Below are 12,094 nucleotides of genomic sequence, written 5' to 3'. Positions count from 1 at the left end.
AGATTTGTTCATAGTGATGCTTTCTAAGGCCCACTTGACTTCACATTCCAGGATGTCTGGCTCTAGGTCAGTGATCACACCATCGTGATTATCTGGGTCGTGAAGATCTTTTTTGTACAGGTCTTCTGTGTAGTCTTGCCACCTCTACTTAATATATCTGTTTCTGTTAAGTCCATAACATTTCTATACTTTATCGAGCCCATCTTTGCATGAAATATTCCCTTGGTATTTCTGATTTTCTTGAAGAGATCTCTAGTCTTTCCCATTCTGTTGTTTTCCTCGATTTCTTTGCATTGATCACTGAGGAAGGCTTTTTTATCTCTCCTGGCTAGTCTTTGGAACTCTGCATTCAGATGCCTATATTTTGCCTTTTCTCCTTGCTTTTCACTTCTCTTTTTCACAGCTATTTGTAAGGCCTCCCCTGCCAGGCATTTTGATTTTTTGCATTTCTTTTCCATAGGGTTGGTCCTGATCCCTGTCTCCTGTACAATGTCATGAACCTCCGTCCATAGTCCATCAGGCACTTATTCTATCAAATCTAGTCCCTTAAATCTATTTCTCACTTCCACTGTATAATCATAAGGGATATGATTTAGGTCATAGCTGAATGGTCTAGTGGTTTTCTCTACTTTCTTCAATTTAAGTCTGAATTTGGCAGTAAGGAGTTCATGATCTGAGCCACAGTCAGCTCTCAGTTTGTTTTTGTTGACTGTATAGTGTTTCTCCATCTTTGGCTACAAAGAATATAATCAATCTGATTTCAGTGTTGACCATCTGGTGATGTCCATGTGTAGAGTCTTCTCTTGTGTTGTTGGAAGAGGGTGTTTGCTATGACCAGTGCATTCTCTTGGCAAAACTCTATTAGCCTTTCCCCTGCCTCATTCCATATTCCAAGGCCAAATCTGCCTGTTACCCCAGGTGTTTCTTGACTTCCTACTTTTGCATTGCAGTCTCCTGTAATGAAAAGGACATCTTTTTGGGGTGTTAGTTCTAAAAGGTCTTGTAGGTCTTCATAGAACCATTCAATTCAGCTTCTTCAGCATTACTGGTTGGGACATAGGCTTGGATTACTGTGATATTGAATGGTTTGCCTTGGACACGAAAAGAGATCATTCTGTCATTTTTGAGACTGCATCCATGTACTGCATTTCGGACTCTTTTGTTGACCATGATGGCTACTCCATTTCTTCTAAGGCATTCCTGACCACAGTAGTAGATATAATGGTCATCTGAGTTAAATTCACCCATTCCAGTCCATTTTAGTTCCCTGATTCCTAGAATGTCGACATTCACTCTTGCCTTCTCCTGTTTGACCACTTTCAATTTGCCTTGATTCACGGACCTAACATTCCAGGTTCCTATGCAATATTGCTCTTTACAGCATTGGACCTTGCTTCTATCGCCAGTCACATCCACAATTGGGTATTGTTTTTGCTTTGGCTCCATCCCTTCATTCTTTCTGGAGTTATTTCTCCACTGATCTCCAGTAGTATATTTGGCACCTACCAACCTGGGGAGTTCCTCTTTCAGTATCCTATCATTTTGCCTTTTCATACTGTTCGTGGGGTTCTCAAGGCAAGAATACCGAAGTGGTTTGCCATTCCCTTCTCCAGAGGACCACATTCTGTCAGACATCTCCACCATGACCTGCCCATCTTGGGCAGCCCCACATGGCATGGCTTAGTTTCACTGAGTTAGAGAAGGCTGTGGTCCGTGTGATCAGATTGACTAGTTTTCTGTGATTTTGTTTCTGTGTGTCTGCCCTCTGATGCCCATTCGCAACACCTACTCTCTTACTGGGGTTTCTCTTACCTTGGACGAGGGGTATCTCCTCACAGCAGCCCCTCCTGACCTTGAATGTGACCTGGAACGTATATAGTGTTATAGAACATTTTAATTTCATTGTTTAACACATAACATACATGAAATTGTATGACATAAAAAATGGTATGAAATATCTATTTCCTAATTAATTACAATTTAACATATGTATAAAATAATATAAATAATAAATAAATTATATAAATAATATTAAAATAACAAGACCAGGAGCTGACTGTGGCTCAGATCATGAACTTCTTATTGCCAAATTCAGATTGAAATGGAAGAAAAGTAGGGAAAACCACTAGACCATTCAGGTATGATCTAAATCAAATCCCTTATGATTGTACAGTGGAAGTGAGAAATAGATTTAAGGGACTATATCTGATAGAGAGAGTTCCTGATGAACTATGGATGGAAGTTTGTGACATTGTACAGGACACAGGGATCAAGACCATCCCCATGGAAAAGAAATGCAAAAAAGCAAAATGGCTGTCTGGGGAGGCCTTACAAATAGCTATCAAAAGAAGAGAAGGGAAAAGCAAAGGAGAAAAGGAAAGATATAAGCATCTGAATGCAGAGTTCCAAAGAATGGCAAGGAGAGATAAGAAAGCCTTCCTCAGTGATCAATGCAAAGAAATCGAGGAAAACAACAGAATGGGAAAGACTAGAGATTTCTTCAAGAAAATTAGAGATATCAAGGGAACATTTCATGTATAGATGGGCTCGATAAGGACAGAAATGATATGGACCTAACAGAAACAGAAGATATTATGTAGACGTGGCAAGACTACACAGAAGACCTGTACAAAAAAGATCTTCATGACCAAGATAATCATGATGGTGTGATCACTCACCTAGAGCCAGATATCCTGGAATGTGAAGTCAAGTGGGCCTTAGAAAGCATCACTATGAACAAATCTAGTGGAGGTGATGGAATTCCAGTTGAGCTATTTCAAATCCTGAAAGATGATGCTGTGAAAGTGCTGCATTCAATATGCCAGCAAATTTGGAAAACTCAGCAGTGGCCACAGGACTGGAAAAGGTCAGTTTTCATTCCAATCCCAAAGAAAGGCAATGCTAAAGAATTCTCAAACTACCACACAATTGCACTCATCTCACATGCTAGTAAAGTAATGCTCAAAATTCTCCAAGCCAAGCTTCAGCAATATGTGAACCATGAACTTCAGATGTTCAAGCTGGTTTTTGACAAGGCAGAGGAAGCAGAGATCAAATTGCCAACATCTGCTGGATCATGGGAAAAGCGATAGAGTTCCAGAAAAACATCTATTTCTCCTTTATTGACTATGCCAAAGCCTTTGACTGTGTGGATCACAATAAACTGTGGAAAATTCTGAAAGAGATGGGAATAACAGACCACCTGACCTGCCTCTTGGGAAACCTATATGCAGGTCAGAAAGCAACAGTTAGAACTGGACATGGAACAACAGACTGGTTCCAAATAGGAAAAGGAGTTCGTCAAGGCTGTATATTGTCACCCTGCTTATTTAACTTCTATGCAGAGTACATCATGAGAAACGCTGGGCTGGAAGAAGCACAAGCTGGAATCAAGATTTCCAGGAGAAATATCAATAATCTGATATGCAGATGACACCACCCTTATGGCAGAAAGTGAAGAGGAACTAAAAACCCTTTTGATGGAAGTGGAAGAGGAGAGTGAAAAAGTTGGCTTAAAGCTCAACATTCAGAAGACGAAGATCATGGCAACTGATCCCATCACTTCATGGCAAATAGATGGGGAAACAGTGGAAACAGTGTCAGACTTTATTTTTTGGGCTCCAAAATCACTGGAGATGGTGATTGCAACCATGTAATTAAAAGACGCTTACTCTTTGGAAGGAAAGTTATGACCAACCTAGATAACATTTCAAAAGCAGAGACATTACTTTGCCAACAAATGTCCATATAGTCAAGGCTATGGTTTTTCCAGTGGTCGTGTATGGATATGAGAGTTGGACTGTGAAGAGAGCTGCGTGCAGAAGAATTGATGCTTTTGAACTGTGGTGTTGGAGAAGACTCTTGTGAGTCCCTTGGACTGCAAGGAGATCCAACCAGTCCATCCTAAAGATCAGTCCTGTGTGTTCTTTGGAAGGAATGATGCTAAAGCTGCAACTCCAGGACTTGGCCACCTCATGCGAAGAGTTGACTCATTGGAAAAGGCTCTGATGTTGGGAGGGATTGGGGGAAGGAGAAAAGAGGGATGACAGAGGATGAGATGGCTGGATGGCATCACCGACTGGATGGAAGTGAGTTTGAGTGAACTCCGTGAGTTGGTGATGGACAGGGAGGCCTGGCATGCTGCAATTCTGGGGTCACAAATAGTCAGACACACATGAGCGACTGAACTGAACTGAACTGAATTAATTATACCAAAAAGCATGTACAGAGAGAAAAATAGAGATAGGTAGAGAAAAAGAAAGTAAATGAAATATATGTGATGATATGATTCACATTTATAAATGATTAATATCTTTGTTATAAATGATCTTTAAAAGAGAAAAAGTAAATGTAATAAAGAAAAACATTTTCTGTTGTAAGAATATATTCAAATCTTTAAATAATATAGGTGTCTTTATCCGTTTAGTAATTTATAAATATTTTACCGTATATAGAATAAGTAAGAAATTCTAAAGTTGTACTGTACCCTTTTAGTATTTCCTCAGGAATTTATAGTTTCTTTATCTTGTCAGTTCTTTTAAAGTTCATAGGTTAATATCAGCCTAGTATCAACCTTGCTTTTAAGTTAACAAACTACTTTAATTGTAGTTATAACTTATCCTTGTAATTTAATATCTTTGTGGAGAACAGAAATTAAAAATGAGAACTACAAGAGGTCAATATCTGAAATTCTTACTTCACCAGTGGAATAAAAATTAGTATATTTCAAAGGTTGTAAAAAGATCTAAGGAAAGCTAATTTTGCATAGTTTCCAGAATTAAAAAGATATAATTGGTCCTACTCTGGGAATTGGACCATTTGTAATTATTTAATGTAATTTGTGGTAAATCTATATAAGAGAAGTAGATAGTTATCCTATCCATATGAACCTTTTAAATTGTAATTGTGTTATCTTGTGTCTAATGTCTGGTATATTAGAGGATTTTATTATGTAAGCCAGAAGTTTCAAAGAGCTCCTTCTTATAGTGAATAATTTACTTAAGAGTCACTGTCTATTGTTTTTTCCTCACTTTATTTTGGGATCCCCATTTATCCTCAGTCACAAGAATTTTCTCAGTCCAATGGCCATCAACGTTATTGCAGCAATTAGAATTTTTCTTATGTGTCCTGCAATTAGTGGCTGTAGAATATAACATGCAGTTCAGAAATCATTCTTCCTGGAAAAGGAAAAATGCTGTTATCAGAAAATGAACTCAAGACAGAACTATCCTAATTTCTCTTTCATTTCAATTTACTTTATTAATGAGAAGCATATGCAAATACAAAAATAAAGTGTTTTAAAGGGGGAATTAAAAAAGGGGTTTCTGTTTTAGAATAATATATTAGATTGGAGATCCCCTAATCCACTGCCTATATGTTATATAAGGGCTTCCCTGGTAGATCAGCTGGTAAAGAATCCGCCTGCAATGCAGGAGACCCCAGTTCAATTCCTGGGTCGGGAAGATCCCCTGGAGAAGGGACAGGCTACCCAGTCCAGTATTCTTAGGTTTCCCTGGTGTCTGAGATGATAAAGAATCCTCCTGCACTGTGGGAGACCTGGGTTCAACCCTGGGTTGGGAAGATCCCCTAGAGGAGGGCGTGGCAAGCCATTCCAGTATTCTTGCCTGGAGAATCCCCATTGATAGAGGAGCCTGGAGGGATGCAGTCCACAGGGTCGCAAAGTGTTGGACACAAGCAGCCAAACACACACAAGATATACAAGTGGTGCTAGTGATAATGAATCCACCTACCAATGCAGGAGATACAGGAGACATGGGTTCAATCCTTTGTTGGGAAGATCCCCAGGAATAAGAAATGGCAATCTGCTCCAGTATTCTTGCCTGGAAAATTCCATGGACAGAGGAGCCCTGTAGCCTACAGTCCATGGGATGCAGAGACAGACACGACTGAGCACCAGCAGGAGCAAGATATTCAAAAGTTAAAAATATTATTTTTAAGTAATGAAAGAGACTACCAGAAAGTAGGAGAATCGTTTGAAGCTAATGATGAAGGAAGAACACCCATCAAGGAAAGTACAAAGTGGGAGAATTGTCAAAATACCCTGATAGCTTTAAGCTTTGGTGCTTATAGCCTCCATGTCTAGAAACTGCAGAGAGGGCAAAAGAGGGAGGCATTATAGGCTGAGCCTAGGGCTTAAATTATTTGGTGAGACAAAGGAGAAACCAATCCTCACAAATCTGGACCCAGGAAAATCTCAGTATCTATTAATTCAGAAATATAGAATCTAACAGAACTATACAGAACAGAAATAAATAGATTTTCTTGTGGGCTCTGGATAGTGAATCAAAAATAAATAAATAAATAAAAATTCCCCCCTTGAATTTCAGAGGCATTAGTCATGCTCACTCTTTTGCATTTAGAGCCTGAATGTTTACCTTCACTAACCATCTAATTAGGATGGTACTTCTGAGAGTACCAAGAAAAATCAAACACAAGTCTTCTGGGAAAAATACATCCCAATACACACATAACATGTAAATGATGTCACCCAGGATGTAAAGATCTTCAATCTAACATCAGTGTCTTTGAACTTTTCTTCCAACAGTTCTCACAGATGTGAGCACATGATAATAAAATCATAAACACAAGAAAATAAGAGAATTCAAAACTAACTATATACACAATACCTAAATCCTTACCTATTTTCAGTGCATTTATTTTTCATTCCTTTTATAAGTTACATCATAAAGTACTGATGGGTTGACTTTATGGCACTTCCACTATAATTAATACTGGTTTTACAATCATGGAGAATCAGAGTCTCTTAAAGGGAGGTGATGGATAAAGGCAGCAATATTCAAATTAACCTCATTTATTTCTAAAATTAAAGGGTGTTACTAAAATCACCATAATAAAATCTAACCTGGATTGTTACACAGATGGTTTGGAAGTGCTGGAAGAGAAATGATTCATCAATAGCAAGCCCTGTAGCAAAAAAAAAAAAAAAGAAAAAGAAAAAAAGATTCAAATTATGTTTTCCAAAAGCACTCATAGAATTTTCAAACACATATACCCCTGGAATTAAAAATATATAGTCCTAAATATATTTATTTAAAATATAATTTTTCCTTCAGGTTTTAATGTCCTTTTAGTCTTGGAGGATATTTAATTGTATACATTTTGACATGTTATTGTATTGCTATATTGTTGGTGGAAAAATTATACCCAAAGAAAGTTATTATACACATATTTAATAAAGCCTGAAATCTCTTATAGTATGCCAAAGAATTCCCTCTTCGATTTACTCATCCATTTGTCTTTCAACATCTATCATTTATCATGCACCATTCACTGCCCTAGGAACTGAGTCTTACAGGAATGAAACAAAGTGCAGTCACTAGTCTGTTGTGTTTGTGTATTGAAGAGACAGACTTAAAGGTGTAAACAAATGACTACATGATATATGAGATGCAATAAGGGCTTTGAAGTAAGGCATGGTAAAAAAGAATAGAGAGTTACAGGATGTAATTTTATATAAAGTGGTATGATAAGACTTTGCTGATAAAGTGACATTTGTTCAGAGACCCAGTGAAAGTGAATGAAAGCTAAACACTTTGCAAAAGAGTATTATATCAGACTCTCCGGGAAATGTGTGATTTCCCTGGTTCTGTCTCACCACAGCAAAAAATTGAAGTGACAGATGGAGTTACAGCTCGGTGTTACAGCTCTGTTGCAGCTCAGTTTTATTTGGTAAGCAAAGGAAAATACATCCTGGAGTGCTGGCCAATCCAAAAGATGCAGAGAAGAGAAGCCTGAGGCTCAATCTTTGCTCCTCTTTTTATATGTTTTTGTTCCTCCCCTTGAGCCTGCCCTAGGTAAACTGGGTTAGCTTGGAGGCTGTTTGCTTCACCTGAGGTCCTCATTCCAGTCCTCGGACCTTCCTTTGTTCTATTTTCATGGGCTTTTCCCTTCTTTGTCTTTTAGCCACAACTATTTTGGACTCCTTTTTCCTATTCTAAGTACCTAACAAGATGAAACAGTAGATATGAAAGAATTTAGGGAAGAAACTGGTTGAGCATGTTTGGAGAATATCAACTAAGTCATCATGACTGGAGCAGAATGAGCAAAGGAGAGAAAAGTAGGAGATGGTTATCAGAGAGTTCTCAAGGACCTATATCATGTACAATCTTGTAGACCACCATAAGTTCTCTTATTCTGAATGAGATGAATGGAAAGGTCTGAGAAAAAACATTTATATGATCCAATTTATGTTTTTAAACTATAATATGGCTGCCTTGAGGAGACTAAACAGTGGAGAAGATGGGGCCAGAGTGGATCAGGGAGAACAATTAAAGAACTATTACAAATGCCCAGGTAATGAATGTTTAGATCTGGCCAATAACAGTGACAATGGAATAGATGACAGGTGGTAAAGATTCAAAAAGACAAACCTGGAGTATAGGAGTATATAAATGTTGGAGGATTCCGTGGTTTTTGGCTACAATAATTGAAATAATGAAAATGATTCTTTTGCAGTTTAAAGACTTTCAGCGAGAGAAATCAAGATACACACATACACACACACACACACACATATTGTAGATACATTACATTGGAAATGCAGACATTGAAATAGAAATGCTGAGTAGAGAATCTTATTTACAAATTTAGAATTTAGGAGTTTTGAGTTGAATATATACTATTGGTTGTGGTCAGAATAAATATTATTTAAAATCATTGTTTTCTAAAGGAAGTCCTAAGGGAAATCAGTCTTGAATATCCACTGGAATGACTGATGCTGAAGCTGAAGCGCCAATACTTTGGACACCTGATGGATGTGAGACTTTGACTATAAAGAAAGCTGAGCACCAGAGAATTGATGCTTTTGAACTGTGGTGTAGGAGAAGACTCTTGAGAGTCCCCTGGACTGCAGGGAGATCAAACAGTCAATCCTAAAGGAAATCAATCCTGAATATTCATTGGAAGGACTAATGCTGAAGCTCCAATACTTTGGCCACCTGATGGGAAGAACTGACTTATTGGCAAAGTCCCTGATAATGGGAAAGATTGAAGGTGGGAGGAGAAGGGGATGACAGAGACTGAGATGGTTGGATGGCATCACTGACTCAATGGACATGAGTTTGAGCAAACTCTGGGAGTTGGTGATGGACAGGGAAGCCTGGTGTGCTACAGTCCATTGGATTGCAACGAGTCTGGCAGGAATGAGCAACTTAACTGAACTGAACTTAAAATCATGGAAGATTATCATATTACCTAAGAGGTAAATGTACATAAAGGAGAAAAGTTCAGAAGACTGGGACAAATACTGTCCAAAGCTGAGAAGTCAAGAAGAGGAGGAGGAGGAACCATCAATGAAGTTGAAAAGCATACAATGAGGTAGAAGGAGAATAAGAATGATACATCAAAAATAAGTGGAAAAAAAATGTGTTTCAAGAGGAAAGTAGTATCAATTCTATCAATTGCTTCTGATTGCATTAGTAAGATACTACTTGTGAACTGAAAATTGTGTTTACTATCTGGAGGTCATTTATAATGGAGTAACCACTAATGAGGAAAAAAACCTCATTAGTGAGTGCAAGAGATATTGAATAGAAATAAAATATATTCACTTGCTAGTTTCACTGCAGATGGAAACAGAGAAGTGGCACAGTAACTAAAAAGGGAGTGAGGTCCATTTTTGTTTAAAGTGAGAAATACTGTAGCATATTTGGAATATATTGAAATGATACAGTAAAGATGGAAGAATTGGTGATGCAAGAGTCAGAGGGTACAATTGTAAGAGTGTTGTCCTTGATAAGGTGGAAAATGCACTGTAGGGGAGGCACATTTTTTCTTCTCCCTTCCTAGGTTTTTTGCTTGGCAGAAGAACTAAAGAGCCTCTGGATGAAAGTGAAAGAGGAGAGTGAAAAAGTTGGCTTAAAGTTCAACATTTAGAAAACTAAGATCATGGCATCTGGTCCCATCACTTCATGGCAAATAGATGGGGAAACACTGGAAACAATGGCTGACTTTATTTTGGGGGGCTCCAAAATCACCACAGATGGTGATTGCAGCCATGAAATTAAAAGATGCTTACTCCTTGGAGGGAAAGTTATGACCAACCTAGACAGCATATTAAAAAGCAAAGGCATTACTTTTCCAACAAAGGTCCATCTGGTCAAGGCTATGGTTTTTCCAGTGGTCATGTATGGATGTGAGAGTTGGACTAGAGAGAAAGCCGAGTGCAGAAGAACTGATGCTTTTGAACTGTGATGTTGGAGAAGATTCTTGAGAGTCCCTTGGACTGCAAGGAGATCCAACCAGTCCATCCTAAAGGAGATCAGTCCTGAGTGGTCATTGGAAGGACTGGTGTTGAAACTGAAACTCCAATACTTTGGCCACCTGATGCAAAGAGCTGACTCATTTGAAAAGACCCAGATGCTGGGAAAGATTGAAGGCAGGAAGAGAAGAGGACGACAGAGGATGAGATGGTTGGATGGCATCACCAACTCAATGGACATGGGTTTGGGTGGGCTCCAGGAGTTGGTGATAGACAGGGAGGCCTGGTGTGCTGTGGTTCATGGGGTCGCAAAGAGTCTGACATGACTGAGCAACTGAACTGAACTGAACTGAATAATTAAATTGACATAAGACAGTTTAACAAGAGAAAAACTGACAGTTTAACAAGAGAAAACTAACAGTTTTAGAATACTGAATTCTTACAAACATTCCCTTCAAATGAACTAAATAGAGCATTTTATAAATTGATTTTGTCAGTTCTGTCTGGAGGTAGAAAAAATATTACCCATCTACTCCATACATAGACAGACACACATAGCAAACATACACACACTTAAGATTTTTCATTTATCCAGTTTCCAACACTTCCTCCCACTCCCACTTCTTCTTCTTTTTTTTTTTTTTTAAAGAGAATTATTTTCCTAAAGTTTGCATTTCAAAAGATGGCTCTTGGGTCCTACAGGCAATGGAGGTAGAAAAATCTCTATCACAAAGAGAACATATTAGAATATTTTCCAAGAAGCAGTTTTTGAATCATATATGCCTATTATTGGAAGTCTAGAGTAGGAAATGGCAACCCACCCATGTATTCTTTACAGGAAATTTTTCTGAACAGAGAAGACTGGTGGGCTGCCGCCCATGGGGTCGAAAAGAGTCAGGCATGAAAGAGTCATTGAGCTATAGTCACACTATACAAGTGCTTAGTCACTAGTCGTGTCCGACTCTTTGTGATCCTATTACAGGAGCCCACCAGGCTTCTCAATCCATGTTTTCTCCAGGCAAGGATACTGGAGTGGGTTACGCTGCTGTGCCCTCCTCCAGGGCATCTTTCTGACTCAAGGATCGAACCTTTGTCTCCTGTGTCTCTTGCATTGTAGGCATGTTCTTTACCTGTAGGCAGATATATATTGGGTAATTATTATTTTTTAAATATTTTAATTTTTTTGTAAATTTTTCTTAAATGTAGGACAGTTCTGTTTCCAAAGTCTCAGGACCTACAAATATAGGTCAGGAAGGAAATCTATCAGAAACACCCGGCACAAACAGTAAAGCTCACCTTGCAGTCCCTTATATTTCCTCCTGGGCTTTGCTGGTGGCTCAGCAGTAAAGAAACCACCTGCAATACAGGAGACACAAGTTTGATCTCTGGGTTGGGAAGATCCCCTGGAGGAGGAAACGGCAGCCCACTCCAGTATTCTTGCCTGGAAAATTCTGTGGAGAGAGGAGCATGGTGGGCTACAGTCAAGGGACTCACAAAGACTTGAACATGACTAAGAGACCGAATACAACTAGAAACCAAAAGAGATCTTTTGGAGGGTCAGTTACTGGGAGCTGGGGAGTTGGAGATAAAAGGTGTTACCAACTTCAAAAAATGCACAACATGAGAACTGTGAGTTAAGTTTTGTTTGAGCCAAAATGAGGATTATAAGCCTAGGAGAGAGCATTTTAGATAGCTTTGAGAAACTGCTCCAAAGTGGTGGTGAGGAAGGTGTTACATACTATTTTAGTGAAGAGGGAGTGCATGCCATAAAACACACATTTTGGCAGAGGTTTGCTGCCAGTCACCAAGAGCAGATGTTACTGTTAATGATTTTGATTTTTTTCTACATATGAG

Source organism: Bison bison, unplaced genomic scaffold (assembly GCF_000754665.1).
Source record: "Bison bison bison isolate TAMUID 2011002044 unplaced genomic scaffold, Bison_UMD1.0 scf7180017864519, whole genome shotgun sequence".
Classification (NCBI taxonomy): domain Eukaryota; kingdom Metazoa; phylum Chordata; class Mammalia; order Artiodactyla; family Bovidae; genus Bison; species Bison bison.
This window is presented reverse-complemented; position numbering follows the sequence as displayed.